The sequence below is a fragment of the Electrophorus electricus genome, chromosome 11 (assembly GCF_041902795.1).
Source record: "Electrophorus electricus isolate QZ-2024a chromosome 11, ASM4190279v1, whole genome shotgun sequence".
NCBI lineage: Eukaryota > Metazoa > Chordata > Actinopteri > Gymnotiformes > Gymnotidae > Electrophorus > Electrophorus electricus.
The window spans coordinates 23,087,782-23,105,250 of NC_137507.1; the positions used below are offsets into that span (position 1 = coordinate 23,087,782).

The 17,469-nt window shown below is 45.9% G+C and overlaps 1 protein-coding gene across 15 annotated transcripts in view; it reads left to right on the plus strand.

The window, feature by feature from the left end:
- Positions 1-626: 626 nt before the first annotated feature.
- ptprfb (protein tyrosine phosphatase receptor type Fb) overlaps positions 627-17,469 on the plus strand; it is a 116,503-nt gene continuing 99,660 nt past the window's right edge. For all 15 annotated transcript variants that reach the window (XR_014126162.1, XR_014126164.1, XM_081723829.1 and 12 more), the window contains exon 1: positions 627-1,053. The gene's annotated coding sequence lies outside the window, so the exon portion shown is untranslated. The remainder of the gene's footprint in view (positions 1,054-17,469) is intronic.

Sequence of the window (17,469 nt, forward strand, 5' to 3'; positions counted from 1 at the left end):
ACAGTTTGAATCAGTCGTGTTGAACAGGTACGCCACACTTTGAAATGTGGTAGGACTTTTCATATTTGGATAGCAGAATCGATACTTTTGTCAGTACGTTGATCATGATTGGATTTTCTTTACCGTTACAGTGAATAGTACAAAAAAATACATTTGTATCACTACAAAAAGCAATGTTTGGCAATAACATATTTTTGCAAGGTTGTATTGAGATAAAATCTTAGTCTCAATGGCAGCCTAAAGCCTACTGAGCACTCATTTAATTATTTGAGGTTACACAAAAGAATGTGTGATGAGGATCACAATGTGGATATGCGAGTCTTCCATTCATTTAAAACTGGTATCCAGGTTACATTCATGGTGTGTAATGGCCTGTAATTAACGGAACAAATAAATTAGCTCCTTAGGCTATAATTCTGCCTTCACGCCTTCTTGAAATCCAAGTACCATTTAGCATTAGCGAACGGTCTATCCAAATCTAATCCTAGTAATGTCTCTACTGGACAGTAAGTATACAGACGAAATTTAGGATAACGTATGCATAGTGAGTACTTTTTCACTGTTTTGACGCTTTACAGTGGTTTGAACATTTGGCTTTTTTTTTTTTTTTTTTTTTTGAATTGCAGAGCGAACGAATCGGTCCGAAAACTAACGACTAGGCACGAAAATCTCCGAAATTCCCCGTGAGCAACCTGTGAGCGAGCGAGTGAGTGGAGGGAGACGCGTGATTGAAGGGACGAACGGGGGAGCCTCCAACCGCCCGCTGTGGAGAAGGAGACCGCTGCAAGAAGTCTGTGAAGGAGAAACTCTGGACTCGCCGTTAGAAGGAAGGCGACGATACGTTTGTCCCTTCCCTCTCAAGTCTCTGTACGAACACCAATAACGGGATTATACGGCCGCGTGGCACAGTCGAAGAAGCCTTTACTTTAATTTGCGGAATCAGAACTGCCCTTGGCGAAGTGGAAAAAGTGGATTTTTACGTCGCAAGTGCCTGGGGAACGAGCAGTCGCAGGGTGCGGAGAGACATGCGAACGGCGGCGGTACGGAGAGACGGTGAGTTCAAACAGCCAGAAAGAACTATTTAACGTTCCGTCGTCGCTGCATTTCATTCGTACAGTAAAGCGCACATTTGGCTGCGTCTTTTATCTGTAGCCAGGTTGGTAGTCGTCGATTTGATGAGACGTATGTGCGAAAGTCCTGGTCTTTTCGTCGTCAAAGAAACTTGTTACAAGGCAAGCGATAAGAGGGAGACTTTGGCTAAACATGGGTAGGATAAGTCATCCGGCTTGCAAATTCTGGGCAGGTTAGCTAGCGCTAGCTGGCTAGTTTTTAGGGCTGCTTTGTCAACTATAAACTAGATTGCTAGCTCGGTGCTGCCCACCTTGGACTTCTGAGGCGGATTTAACAACTTCTAATAGCGACCATAGCTAGCTATCTGGGTGGATAAACTTGCATGCTGTATCTTTATTCGTCCAAATTCTGGCTAAATCGTCAGTGATTAATCGCATGCTGAAGTGAAATGTAATACTAGGTGCAAGTGGCAAGTGGCTCCGACGTTTATCCATCCTGCCGTTGCTTCGAATACATCTGAAGTTAAGCATTTAAATCAGTCGAACACTTTTCAGCATGGCTAGGAAACAATTGGCATTTAAGGTCTGCGAATATTTGTGTGTGTATATACAGTTCGTATATCGGACGGCATGCATTTTTGCCAGAAGTACTGTGGTGCGTATGGCGCTGACAGGGGTAGCTGGCTGGCTAACGTACTAGTCGTTGAAGCGTTTCTGGCGGTCGGGCTGTGGTGTAAGACTGCATAAAAAGAAACGCTCTGCTGTCCGATCCGCCAGAGAAGTGACATTTATTCCATTCGAAACCGTCCAGCGGCTAAAAATAAGAGATATCGTAGTTAACATAAGCAAGATTTGTAGGGTTCTTCCTGATCAACATGTAGGAGGCACTGGAATACAATTTCATTCGTGCTCCTACCTAGAAAATGAACACGCCAGGAGAAAACCGTCCACGGGGGTTAATGGTGTGCGTGTTCCGCAGCACCATCGCCCGGAGGGCCGCTGTGTGATGTGGGGGGGGGGTGTATGTCCGCCGTGCGTAATGGCACTACTAACAGCCGCACATTGTTTTAGAGCACACACTTTAAATGCACATTCGCCGAGGATGACACAAATGTGTTTTTAATATTCTAAAAAAGTCTGCCCGTAACTACTGAACAAGAGTTTTATTTATTTTTTTTGTTTTGTTTTCCAGGAGCACAGAGTACCCTAATGACTTTTTCAGAAGCGTGTATATTGCGGTGCGGTAATTAAATTGTCTGATTTTAATCTTGACGTTGACATTGGTGTTTTATACAAAGGCGACAGTATTTATATACTCAGTAATATGAACGGGGCGATCCGGCATTTGTTTCTTAATATCGAGGCAGAACACCGCCTTCTGCGTTTCTCGAACAAGGAGACTTTTGTCGTGCTGTGGTATTGCATTATTCGTTCCGATTGTTCGTCCCCCCCCCCTCCAAGCAGCAGACCCTTCAGTTATTTTAAGAAGAGAGTTCATATGTGCTGGTTTCGTGTGAGCCTTCTGTCACCAGACTTGAAACCTTGCCTGCCAACGTTAGATTCCACGTTAGGATGCATGTTATTTCCATATGTTACACAGTGGCGATATTTACCGACGTATTAAAGTATTTCTAGATATTGCTGCGAAAATTTGAATTCAGATTAATAACCTATTTATTCCATAAATCGCTTGATCTGTACTTTTTCAGACTGTAATTATAAACGTTATTGGCTGAAGTGAAGATTTGAAGTAGATTGCAAGGTAATAAACTGGGATATTGTTATGCACACAGATGCAATTCATTTGTTTTCTCTTTCTCTATATTTCCCAAGTTGTATTGCTTTCTTGATAGCTTCCAGCCTTCCTTAGTAATTGTCTTGTTTTTGAGTCTGTTCATGCGTTATTAATGAGTCCCATTATCTTTCCATTTTTCCTAATTTATTTTTAGCATGCATATAAAGATGTAACTTTATATATGGGAAGTATAATGTATTACAGGAGTTGAACTCTTGGATAAGAATGATCTGTATCACCTTACGTGCCTTCTTCAAATCCGGACTTCTGGCTTGGGGTCATCTGCTAATTGTTTTGCTCTTGTAACTGGTCTAGGTGAGCGTGTACATGTTTCACCTGGGTGCATGCGGTTGAAGACCCTTAGGTTGATATTAGAGGTGTGTGCGCGTATGTGTATGCGCATGCACGTCTGTGCACAGGCGTGAGCACAAAGAGATGAACGTGCGTGTGTGTGTGTGTGTGTGTGTGCGCATGTGGCATGCTATCTTTCCTAGCCACCCTTCTTCCTGGCCCTCCCTGGCAGTGAGAACTAATTGGCACTTTTGCAATACCCCAGCCCTCTATTGCCACATGCTGAAAAGCCACTTGGTACAAACCTCCCCCTGCTGACGTTGTCTTCTGTCTTCCATATGGGCCGAGTTTGGGTAATTTCAGGGCCTAGGCTCTAATGAGAGATTTTACTTTTATAGCGCACTGGTTGCGGTGTTGGGTATCAACATTTATAGGCCTTATCTGGGAGGTCAGGCGCTCCCGAGCGTCTGGCTGGCGTGTCGGTTTCTGGCAGGGGAATGCACAGCTCTTTTATTTTTACATTCGGCCCCAGACTGCTTTTTGGGAGCCTCCGTGGTACACTGCGGTCTCAGGCGTGCGACACACACGATGGGAGGCAGGAAGGGTCCGCTGGCTGTCTTCCCTACCGAGATTAGGTGAAGCTCGGAGGTCCACCAGCCTCGGGTGGGCCCTGCCTTCGTTTCAGCTCCGATCCGTCACCGCAGACAAGTCGCATGCCGAGCCGCCACCGGCGACATGGCGGCCTGCTCCGCGTCCCGCAGCGGTGGCTGACCGGGCCGCCGCGTTAAATGCACGGCGGCTAATGCGGCTGTAATTCGACTGCTGATTGCAAACAGGCTTCCCATTAGAGGGTGCCGTGGTGGCATTATAAACCATTTATGCCCGAGCTTTACGAGGGGTCCTCTTTTATCAGGAAGTGGAAACAGACGTGGACGGGCAAATGGCACAAGAGTGCTTGTCGGCAGCGGGGACTGCTCGGAAGCTCCCCCCTGTGTGCAGTGATCCGCACTGGCGCATGCAATGGATCTGCCGGGTTTCGTGTGGGTGGGTGTATGTGTCGTGGGGTGGGGTAGGGTGGGGTGGGGGGGAACTTGGGCTTAGACCAGCCTGTTCCTGATTTGTTGGAGATGGACGATAAAGAGACAGGGGTGGGCGCCAGCCTCCGCAGTTGAGTTCTGTCACTGTGAATTTAGTTTAAGTAGTGCAACTGTCATTAAATTTTTTATATCTTTGTTTCCTGTCATTTTCCCTGTCAGTGGCAGACCTGCTGCAAGCATTTTTATTGTTTTTTTGCTTTATATGCTGACATGAACTGCCCAAAACGGTCGCATCAGTTGTACTAAGCTGAACATGGGCTAACTGATTATAGTATTATTTATAGGATTATACCTACAGTCAATTTTGTTTGAGTTCATAAAGCTCTTAATTGATTGCTTTGCTCCCAGCATGTAGGGCAATGAGGAAAGCATAAAATTTTCATCTGTTTGGCTCACAGATATTCATTTACATGTCACTTATGCATCTCTAAAACATACAGAATCACTGAGACCAAACCTGGAATAGACTTTCAGATGCTGCATGTTGATGCTCGTTTTTGCGCATTAAGAGCTGAAGACAGTTGGGATTTCCTGAATCCACGCAAAACATGTATGATGAAAAGGAATGTCACTGTCAAATGCCAGTCCGCACTGGAGTCTGTGCCGCAGTACGTACAGGCTTGGAACAAATGCATGTGTATCGTAACCAAAAAAGATCGCAATTCAGTTGTTTGGACACAATGTTGGGCATGAAATGGCTTCAGTGGCTTTATTGAAATTTTGAGTTCAGATCAGGGTGTTGGTCATCACACCCAGTCTCTGTGATTTCCTCCCTTATCCACAGGGACTGTTGAGGTAACTTCAGCAACCCCCCACTCTCCAGTATATACAAACCAACGAACCCCACTGTCTGTGTTGACTATCTGTTTTGCTATTTCTCTCTGTCAGTACTGATCCTCAGTAATCCAGTAAAATCAACCAGCCCCGTGGCATATTGGCATGCAAGTGAGAAAGTGAGCTGTCACTCAATGGGGGCACTGCAATACCTCAGCACACACTATCTTAGGTGTTGCTCTTACACTGTATCAATGGCCATTTAACAATTAACAAGAGCCTATGACCTCCATTATAGATGAGATATATTTCCAAGGTAGTAATCAAAGTGACGCTGCGTCATGATCCAAAAAAATAACAAGCGCCTGTTTGTGGAGTTGAAATTGGAAAGGGTTTTTTGGGAACAGTAATAAAACTATCAAAAAAAATGCTTATGAAATAAAAACACCTGCCAGTAGTGCTCCCTCAAAACAGAACAATTTGAATAGACAGGAACTTTATCACACTGTGTAAAAAAAAAAAAAAAAAAAAAAAAAAAAAATAATAATTCCTCAGAGTTTGTGAGGGAGGACGACTATTTCCCTTTTTGCTCACTAACTCGCACTCTTCACCCTGTAGCAGACCCACAGCTGGTGCTCTTGACGTTTTCTCTGGGAGCCTCTTCATTTTTCTCCTCTGGGCACTGTCGAGCTCTCAGCCTGACGGGGTGAACTGCCTCCTGCAGCCTGTAGTCAGCCATGCTATAATGGTCAGGTGAAGCCTACTTTGTTCATGGACCATGTCTCCCTTAAAGCCCAGGCATATTGTTTAGTAATTAATCTTGGGGTGTGTCACTCAGTAATTGCTGTGGAATACTGAGTAACCACAATGAAACTGTTGCAAAAATGAGGAAGGAGAATGTGGAGCCTCTGGCAGGTCCGTGGACGGTAAGGGGCGAATAGCAGTGCAGGGATCTTCAGAACACTTTCAAAAGACACTTCCAATTTTCTCATTCTCGGTACCCTAATTCAGAAAGCTCATTGCTGTTAAAATAGCTCATTTGATCAAATAATTTAATCGTTTTTCAGGTCTTTTTAATCTGTATTTGACCATGTGAACATTGTGCTAATCCTGCTTATTTTTGCAATGATGTATACATATGGAAGGTTGGTTCTTTGTCCCGATTTGGCATGTGCGCATTTTTAATTAGTTCACACGCTTTGCACGTATGCCGCTCCCTTGAAGACATGGAGGTAGAGGAGCCGACCACACGCCGCAGTGCTCCAGGCCTCCATTGACCAGCTACCCAAACGTGCGGGTGCTTTTACACGCCAGGAAATCGTCGTGTCCATTTGCCAAATGAAACGCTGCTCGCGAGGAGGCGGGCCAAGCGCGTCGGCCCCGTGCCTCAGCCCGCAACACAGAACTCGCTCTCCGAGACCATGGAGGGAATGCCCCCTGAGACCAGGATGGGACCAGTACAAGACCAGGATGAGTGCCAAACAGATCTCTGTGTTCCTTGGGTCATGGCTGATGGCCATAATGTATCCAAACAGTGTTATAATGTCTTACAAAGATGTTTTTCTGCCTCTAAGCAATGCATTTCATAAAGCATATGTCTAAGTAACAGTAATGGAAGAAAAAGGAGTCATTTTTTATAGAGCCCAACTCCTGCATAGCCAAATGACGGGTCTGGGAGTCGCACTGAACTTGCTGCAGCAGGTTAAATGTCCTTACATCTTTACCAGCACATGTATTACAGTGGCATTACTCTCAAATCCATAGGGAGGGAACTGACTTGCAAAAGTTTTAAAATGCATTTGCCACAGCCAATGGATCAACTACTCTTAAAGACAATCTCACCACTTTATGCTGCTGCATTTTCGAATTTGTTGCAACTACACCAGTAAATTATAAACTGTGGATAAGTGAGTCTTTTGGATCTGGGATGGGTAGTGAAAAGGGAAGGTGGGTGAGTCCAGAATTTGGACTTGATCGCGTTCCACCCTCGACTTCTAAGGTCACCGGCAGTCACATACACCCAGAATCATAATTGATGTGCCCTGTGTGAGTTCACTTAGCAATGCCCTGGCCTGCAAACATCCCGCCCCACCCGCCACGGAGAGTCATGCAGCATGGCATAATATTCCGAGTGCATTCCAACTGGAGCAGAGCGGAGAAAAGAGTGGTTCCTACGTGGTCCGCGATCAGAAAAGTGTCTAACAGTGGCCTAACTCTGTTCTCTTAAGAGGCTGGTGAACCCCCCCGTTCCCCTGGTTTGCCGTTATTGCTGGCAGCCCGAGGAAATGGTGGCACATTCCTGGCAGCGTCCCTCGGCACAAAGCCAAATCGGCGCCGTGAGACGGCGAGGTGGTGATATGAGAGCTCAGTGCTGGCACCCATCCTGCCCACTGCTACGTCGGGACCCAGGGCAGGAGAAAGGAGAGCACTCCTGGCATACAGAGGAGGCACCATCTACCTAGCCCCCACACGGAGGTTCACCACTGCCACCCCTCCTCCGGCAAGCAAAGAGGCTTTGTTGGAAGAAAGCAGAGAAAGGCGATGGCCAGAGCTTCAGCCAGGCGAGATCTGAAGATCCGACTTGAGGCATGCCATGTGGCTCCTCCACTGGATGCTGTACAAGAGATGTTTGTTTATTTATTTTTATTTTTATTTTTCCCCAATTGTAATTGCTGTGGTAATTTTTATGTTTGTTTTTTCCCCCTTCAGAGTCCAGTGTGTGTGCATCTACTGACTGGCAGAGTTGTTCAGTCATAAAGCTTCTGCTCCTGTGCTGGCCAGAAATATGCAGATGCACAAGTTTAATGTCAGGATCTTATTAAGAACACAGGCAATACCTGAGAGGGATGTGTGAAGGTTTAATTAAAAAATTGAACTTTAGAGCTGGTAAATTCAAGCCAGGAGATGTTAGATAAACCTCATCTGGTTATGAGTAGAATGTTCTTTGGCAGATCACAAAGAAACATGGTATGTCAACAGTTTCTTAGGAACAACACTGGCAACGTTAATATCTCGTGGGCTTTTTACAACATGCAGAATGAAAGGGTAACTGGAGCACAAGTGGGGAAAATCTTCAGAAAACTTAATGCAATGTTCTCACTGGTACATTCAGAGCAATAGCGCTCTCCTCTGTCTCTCATCTGGCTAAGATGCAATTATATGAGAATCTAACATTCCCACAAGATTAACTTCTCAACCTCTATTTATGAGTTCTTTTTGGAGTCTGCCAAATGAACGTAAAAGCGCAGCTTTTGTTTGCAATTTTCTTAGCAATTAATTACACATAAAATTCAAGTTTTCCCACTGGGGCAATAGCAACTGCTTATAAGGTTTATGAACAGGGTTTAACTTTGGTCAGAATCTCCTCCAGAGTCAATACTTGGAACGTTTAACCTTAAGTAGTAAATCTTTTTAGCCCAAGATATTACATATTGGTGTGCCAAAAATTGCAAGAACCTATCCACTCGATATCAGCAAAACCAGCTTTACCTTTAAAAACAAACAAACAAAAAAAACAATTGAGTGCTCACCAGCAAGGTAATAATTTGTTGTTTACAGTGAGATTACCTGAGTTCTAAAAGGCCTAAGATTTATGGGTCAGGTCACTGGTCAGGTGAATTGTCCAGTAGGTATCATCCGTGACGAATAGTTCTGGAGGCAATATGACACTTTTCTAGAAAGAATATTTTTTTATATAAAGCTTGCCTTTTTATTCAATTGGCCTACTGATGCAATAAAAATAAAAAGTAAATAATCCATTTGGAACTGCCTGGATTTCTGCATTGATTGCTAATAAAATGTGGTCTAGCCATTATAGTCCCAGTTATAGGCAAAACAATCTAACGAAACTAATAGCACACAAAAATTGAGCACATTGAATAAACACTCACAGTTAAGCCTAGAAAAAGTGAAGCTTTGTCTGTAAGATCCCTCACCTCCACTAAACGCTTCCAGGAGCTGCAAATAAGACTTGCACAATGTCGGCCCATTCCTCCCTGCAAGCGAACTGCAGCTCGTCAGTATTTCTGGGACGCCTTGTGAGCACAGCCCTCCTCAGGTCATGCCACAGCATCTTTATAGAGTGACGATCAGAACCCTGACTTGGTCGTTCTGCACAAGTCCTCTTTTGTAGCTGTTCTTTAGTCACTTTACTTGTGTGCATTGGGACGTTGTCTCGTTGCACCCAACATCTCAGCTTGAGGTCATTGACGGCTACCTTTTTTTTTTCTTTTTTTTTTCTTTTTTTTTATTCTCTTGTGAAATATTTTTGATAAACCATTGAATTCAACGCTCCCCTCGATGATCGCAAGATATCCGGGCCCTGCTGCCCCAAGCCATGATGTTGTCCAAGACCCCCCCCCCCCCTCCCCCCCGCTTCACAGTTTGGATGAGGCTGACGTGCATCATGTTGTACATTTGGTGCTAAAAATCCCATTTGTCTGCAGTTCTTTGTCCCAAAAGCATCGTGGAATGTCCAGATGGTGTTGGGCATATTTGAGATGAGCGGAAACGGTTTTTATGGACAGCAGCATCTTCCTTTGGGGTGTCCTTTCATGAACCCCCTTCATTTGGTGTTTTTTAATAGTGGACACATGAACAGAGGTTTATGCAGTTTGTTGAGTCCTCTGTAGGTCTTTTGATGTTTACACTTGGGTTCTTTCTCACCTCTTTCAAGATTGCTCTTCATAGAGTGATCGTAACATGACGCCCGCTACTAGGGACAGTAGCAACTCTCCATTTGTTGATAGTTGGATTGCTGTACAGCCAGGTCATCTGTAGCCTTTCCAGCTTCAGGTCATTTGTAAATTGTTTGCATTGAGGCATGGCTCACACTAAACAATCTCTTTCTTGGGAAGAACACAGTTACCAGGTTTTGTGCCCTCCTCCCCTTAAATGAAATGCCATTTGTCAGAGGTTCACTTACCCCCCTCCCCCCACTTACAGAGGTTCAGTTACTTTTATAGCCTGCACTGTGAATATTTACTCAGTGTGCTCCATAAAAGACATGAACAGCGCAGCTGTTTGCGTGTTATTAGTTTAGGCGGATTGTGTTTGTCTATAACCGATATGGATAGTGACCAGACCCCATTTTATTAGTAATCAATGCAGAATCTTTCTTTTGACTTTGCGTCTGTTTCTGGTGGGATTGTGATGCAACAGTGCGATGTTATTCTACACCACGAGTTCATCCTAATGATGGCTCCCCTGCTCCTTTAACGCTTTTCCTTTCATGCAGACTAGTTGTCACTCTCGTGCCGGGCGACGTCCAGCGGCCCCGCGGCCGCCGCCTCGTCTCCTCGCTCCCTGCAGGAACCATTTTTATTTTCCTTCCTCGTCAGCTCACCGGTGGAAGGATGGAAGGTTGCTCAATAAGTCAAACCCTGTTTATTCTCGGAAGAACAAAATAAATGGGAGTGGCACCGCTAAAATGGGTCAGCGCAGCGCCGTCTGCTTTTCATTGCATCTTATTCGCAGTATTTGCTTAGCGCTCGTATGGCGTGGATAACCAACAAAAAGAAAGAGAGGAAAAAAAGTGAGCCGTTATTGAGAGGTGCCGTGCAATGCTGTGCAACTTCCACTCCACACGCGTCAGCCTTATTCTGCTTCCCTTGAATGCAGGCATCATTTAAAATGGTTATCGATAGTTTGAATTAACTTGGAGCACCTTGAAACTGTTTGGGCTGTCCATAAAGCGCATAATGACAGCAAGGTCATCAGTCTGGATTTTTGAGCAAAAAGGGGGGAAAAAAAAGCTTGCAGTGCAGTGGATTTCATTAAACTACTGACAGATATGTACAATCTTTTGTGTGTTCCCCTGGCAACCTCTGTCGGTCCCTGATCTCTGGTCTCCTAGGCCGTGTGCCCGCCCCTCTCCACCGCTGTCTAATTTTCACCTGCTCGTTTACCCGCTCTTCCCCGTTCGGCTCTCCCACGTCAAGTGAGTTGTGCGGTCGGGACTAAGCTTTCCGTAAACGGAGCCAAGAGGCAAGAAATGCAGAGGGCGGCGTGTGGCGCAGATGGGAACCGAACCCGATTCTGTGCATCGTGCAACCTTTTTAAACTTGGACACCTGTTTGTAAATTGGCTTTTAAATGCCTTTCACATGGATTATTTCAAAGGCTGCTGTTGAGTATATCTTTTTGATGGTGCTGTAGCTTTGCGATGACATGCTTTGTGAATTCTGATCACCTTTACAGTCACGGTCTCAATAGCACAAAGGTGTGGCAGAATTTGTTGCACAAACTATATCCAAGATGCAATCAATCTGGGTAGAGTTTGCTTGCAAGATGGCCTCAGCTCTTACAAATGCGGGTCGGAAAGGGTGGTTAAAAAATAGGCAAGTTGCATATCTCACTCAAAACAGTGGGGGAATGTTTGTTTCCTCTAGTTGGCTGTGAAATATCAGTAAATAGTTTTATTACTATTTTACGTCAGTAAATAGTTTTCTATACACTGTGGTATTCATATTTCTAATGGTAACCAAGACAGGCTGTGTGAAGTTGGTTCAAATAGTTGTGCTACCAAAGTCAGAGGCTGAGTTTCCCGAAGCAGCATTACAGGCTTTATTTAGCAAGAATAACCTTCAGCAAGAACCTTATGGGATTAACCTAATGGAATCAGTCATCCATGTTTTTACTTACCCACCAGCGCTATATGAAGTGAAGTGAATGACGTGTGGATGAATTTTTCATGCTGCACTTGCCATTCCCATTTATTTCTTTGACCCATCACAACACAGGTGGGGAAAGAACGTTGAGCAATATCAGGGTCTGCCAGCCCCAGCCTGATGCTCCGCGGCATAGCGGGGCTCGAAGTGGAGGTCTCGGAAGCGCCAGTCTTTCTAGAAACTGTCCTCCCAAACCCACATTTCTATGAATTGTTTTGAACTTAAATATCTATTTTAAGAGGAGTCCCAAGCCTCAGTTATTGCCAGCATGAACTGTACAGAAGAATCACTCAAAGAACGTTTTGCCGTGTTTGAATTTTGCTCTCGCGACTCCCTGTTGTTTATGCCGTATGTGGCTGTTATGACAAAACAGGCCCTAAGTGTTGGAACATCTCATCGGCGCTCTTTTGAACTAAGCACACCCGCTACCAATGCACTGATCCACCGAGCGCATGAAAAAATAACATGTTGCGTCGGCCTTTTTTTATTCAGAGCCCATTTAGCAGCGATTTTAGCAGTGATCAGTTCTTAACTGTCGTGTAGCTGTTCCCCTTCCTATGTAGACCCAAAACGCGAATGTCCAATATTTATTTTTATATCGTGTGAAAACAAGCCAGGAGGTAAAGACAAGCCAGCGTGTCTCGGTGTGTCTCACTTTTCTTTGATGGTGCTCATCAAACCCGTTTACCCTAGACGGCAAGCTAGAGTGCAAAGTGAGCGCACGGATGTCAATTCAGGATCCCGGGGCGAAAAACAAACAAACAAACAAATAAACAACACCGTACGGTCCAGTGAATATGAGATGCGAGATAATTCTAATTGAAAAATTAATTGGAATTTTAATTAATGTCTTCTGAAGTGAAACTCTTGAAGGGATGGGGCTTATCAGGCAGAAGGAATATTGAGCCTGGATGGAGGAGGAGGAGGAGGAGGACCGGCTCCCAAAGACGAAGCCAGTACCCAAGTCCAGCTCTCAGGGTCTCCCTTTCTGTTAAACAAGCAAGCAACAGCAACTGTACACACGTGTATACACACATGCGTGCGCATGCACATGCACGCACATATACACACATTTAAGGACAAGGCAGCATTTATGAACACTGCAGGAAGCAAAGTGTGTTAGCTGTAATTTCTTCCTGTGTGGGTGGGTGTGTGTGCGTGTGGGGGGAGGGAGGGGGGGGGTGTGATCACTGCAGTCAGGTGGTTCATTTGAAATCAGACAATGGGGGGAAAAAAAGCGACTTTCTAGACTGGTGAAGAGCTGGGTGGGTTTGTTTCCATTCCACCGGAATTAAATAACTCATTAATCACCCGTCGCAGGGTGTCACATGGATGTTGCCTGTAGTTAGTTCTCGCAGCTGCATTTGGCCATGGTAATTCTGGAATGGAGAAGTGCTACTACTGTTTCGTCAGCTCACTGTGAAAGATGTGTGCGTGGGACTTTTTTCTTGTATGTTTGTTTCCTTTTGTTTACCCAGTTGCGCGCACAGACCTTTCTGGACAGTCTTTCGGTGTTACATTTGTTATTTCTTTCCACTGCCACAACCTTTAGCTCAAGATAAAAGAAAATCCAGCGATTCTGTGGTTGTTCGCCGAAGCGGAACCCACTTTAACTGATGTTTAAATAGCTGAGGGAATTGGGGGGAAAAAGGTGCCCCGTTTGAAAGAATGCTTGGCAGCATGGGAGGCCGTTCCTTCATTCCTTCTCCTCTGTCTGCTGTGGGGAGGGGGGGGGGGGGGCACCCCTGGGCTCTGCGAAGTCTGGGCCCGGCTAGAAACGGCCTGAATGCTCTCCTGTAAACACAGATTCCTTAACGAGAACCCATCACCTTTATGTGAAAGTGAGAAAAGGGCCAAGACGTCAGCCCTCCCCTTTTCAACTAGACAAAAAAAACCCCACCCTGAAAGGCATGGAGCCCCGTAACGTTGCCTTTGGCGAGTAAAGCGAGGAGGAACAGGCCCTTGTGTTTCAGAGAATCCTTTGGCTGTGCAGCTGATTTCTCCCCCATACAGCTGTTCTGTCATGAATTGCACGTTCGTAATATGCGAAGAGGTTTTTAAAAACAAACATACAATTTACTGCCCCAAAAGCGGTCTTCACCTGAACCGGTGAATCTTTCAGTGAACCTCAGCTCAACGAAAGGAGAAGTCAAGCAACTGGATTGAGGGGACAGGATCCTACGGCGGGTCACAGAAGGCCGCGCAGGCTGCGTCAGACAGCGCTATTGTTGGTGCCGGAGCCATGCGGAGGTTGCGGTTTTCTCCCAGTCCAATTTGTCTTCATTTACCACCGCGAGAGCGAGCGCTCCTGCGACGTTGCCGCGTGGGGGTTTGGTTTGGTCCCAGCCAATGGTCTAGACGGAGGGACTGAGCAAGTCTGGAAAGAGAAAAGCAGGCATTAAAGCAGTGATTCAGGCCCTATAAGTGCCTGCATAGGCAGCCAGGATTACCAAGCTGCTGTGTGGCGTTATACCAGAGGAGGTGCTGGGAGCCCTGGTGCTTTGAAACCCGATATGAGGTAGTGGTTTGAGTCCGATGTGAGGAGTCCTTCACACAGATGATACACCTTTTGCATTTACTCTGATGTTAAAATTTTGGTGATGTGAAATGGAGTTCAGGGTTTTGTATCCTACTGTTCCTGATATATATTGTGTTTTTGTTTAGAAGGCCAAACCTTCATGTGCATTCTGCCGTTTTCCCACTGTTTACTTAAGCACATCAATACCTTACTCTGGGCCATTCTCCGGATGATGATGATGATGTCAGTCTCTGCTTACCCTGACTGCGAGTGTGACGTTTTAGATTTTCCATTCCTAGACACGGACAGTTGTCAGTTTCCGTCGAACATGCTTACACCGAAAGCAACAAGTAATCTCCTGTAGAAAATCTGGCATACATGACTTTAGTATGCCTTTAAGCAAGGGAGACAAAGCCGCGATGATGTTTGCTTGCTTGCTCGTCAGTCCTTCCCAGGTAGACGTGTTTATTTTTTTATTTTTTTTTTGAGAGAGCTAAAACGGGCCAAATCCCCTCGGTGGAACAGGCAGCGCCAGTTCGTTTTTGCTTGGCCTGTGGGAGACGTGGGCCCCGGCGATTGGCGGCGCCCTTTTGCCCACCCCTTTCCTTCTCGGCAAGCCAATTCGACCGCTTCCTGTCGGCTTCCTAAGCACTTCCTGCGTCCCTTCTCGGCCGCCGGGGCGTCCTTCGGCTGGGCTCGAGGGAGGCGTTTAGAGACCCAGGCCTTGGCTGGGAACCTGGGGGCACAGAGAACAGCCTCCTCAGCACATTTGCCGTCCTTATGGCCGCGCCAGCCTATCAGTCAGCAGGTATTCAGCTCGAGCACAAAGACCATGTCAACAGGAAAAATAGTCAAAGTGCGGTTTCTCTCTCATGCCTTCCTCCTCGAGGTTTCCTTTCCACCTTATTTTCGGCACCCAGCACACCCGATTCATTCATTTATTTATTTATTTATTATGCCCGATGTAGCACTTTTTTTTTTTTTTGTCACTGACGCAAGAGCCGTAGCGGCAGTTTTCTCCTGGGTCAGCGGAAACGCACCACAGCCCGATTTAGCGCTGCGAACCAAAGAGTCCTCCCTCCTTCCCAAGGACCCGACTGGTCCGCACAGTTCGAGTGGTAGACGAAAGGGCGGTCCCCAGGGGGCGGCGCGGCCGGAGGTCTCGGGAGCCAACTTTGGCCCTCGCGCTCCCGAGACCTCCAGCCGCGCTTTGATCTCCTGGCGAGTGCGCGCATGTCTTTTTAGGCCACGCCGTAATCCATCACACGCGTTTTGTCTCAGCATCCCCCCGGCGTCTCCGTCTTGAGGGCGGAGCTGGAAGAAAAGATCACTGGCCCCTATTCCTCAAGCTGCCACGTCTGAGGCAGCAGAGGCGCTGGGTTTTGAAGTCACCAGGCTGCATTAATTCCGGAGCTAGTCGACGCTTACCTCAAGACGCCAGCCAGGGCTCCTCCGAAAGCTGCCTTTGAATCTCTCGGTGTTTTTGCAGTCTCGTGCTTTGTTTGTGTGCGTGAAAGATGCTGATCGATGACCCCGCTCTCTAGTCACCTCTGAATTCAAGGCACCCACATTATTATATCGTTTCGTATTTAGTCCAGCTGAAACGCAATTGCTTTACCAGCTTGCTGTTGCTATGGCTCTGCACTTCGTTACTGCATTTTAAATGCAGAGTGAAGGCTTAATTTAAGGGTATTGGCATTCATATTGGGTGAACTGGTCTTTCTGTACGTATACATTCAGGGGACACCAAGTAACGGGATGGCTGGCTACTCAAGTTTTGTTTTAGCCAGTCACACGTCACTGCAGTATTAGTTGCACAAGATAGATGGATACAATTCTAGATGTGGCATTTGCATTGTCTAAACTAAACCAGTGTCAGTCACAATAGAGGAGGCCATTAGGAAGCTGAAAACTCAGACTCTAGAACCAAATGTGTAGGGTTTGCTAAAACAGTGTGTCAGAATCAACTGTTTGGTTGATTGTGAAGAAACAGGAAGGCACTGGTATACTTGGCAATAGAAAACAACTTTGAAGGCAGTGGTGGAGGGAAACTAATTATGGTCATAAATAAAAACGTAAAAATCAGGAGCACTGTCATAAGACCTCACGGGTTTACCACAAGGTGTAAACCACTGGAAAGTCCTTAAGGGCCATAAGGAAAGACCATAGTCCTGTTTTCTCATTCAATAAACAAATCTGGGACAAATTAATTCAATAAAAAAATTTTTTTTATAGGTGAACAGGAGATTTCATTGCGTGGAGAACAATGTAACTGCTCAAAATCAAAGGCTTTTTTAGTTTTTTGAGGTCATGGAAGTGAAACATGATAGTGTGGACCCTATATTGATTGATTTGATCATGAATTCTGAAAATTACAGAAGCATTTTGACAGCCCAAAGTCCTCCTGCATTGGACAAAGCTTCATCTTGTGGGAGAATAATGACCCCAAATGTACAGAGGAAAGAACTGTGGAGTTTTCCCCTCAGGCAGTTGGTGAAACGCCTTTGATTGGCCGAGTCAGCCACCTGACCTTCGACCCTGGTAAGCATGCAACATGTCGCTTTTTACAGACACTGCATGCAAAAAATGCTTTGAAATGAGCAGGAACTGAAAAAATGGCTACATGCCAGGCCTGGCTCAGGTTCATGGGGGAGGTCAGGTGTGGGTTAATACGGCGGAGCGCGGTCAGGGTCATGGGGTGCATACTTTAGCCAGTGGGCATCTTGCAACCAGTCAATGTTCAACAGTTTTATATCCTTTGGTTGCTTGGTGTTTAAACATGATGGGCATCAGAGCCAAAGAAGGGAAAATCGTGTCACTGGACGGCGACGTGGACACTGCCCTGCACATGCGTATCAGAAACCCGGGCACTGGGTCTTGAATGGATACTTGCCTGGACGTACTCACCTGCACCAAATTCCACGACGGTCAGCATGACGTTAACAGGACAAATTCACCATGGCTTCAGCTGCTCAGGTGCGTGAATACGAAAGGAGTAATGTCGAATAATGACCACTGCAGTAATCTGTGTACCTTTTTTTTTTTTTCATTGAGATGTTTAGGAGCAAGCATTGTGGGCTGGGTTTGCACCAGAGGTTGAGCCTGGTGGATCTGTCCTGTCTGTTATCGTCTCAAAGATTAGCCCAGCAGATCTGTCCCGTGCCTCGTCCTCTTCGTCAGACTTTTTGCAGTTTAGCAACGTGGCCTTTTGCTTCAGACACGCCGGTTTTCTGCGGCACACCAGGAGCGAGCTAGCA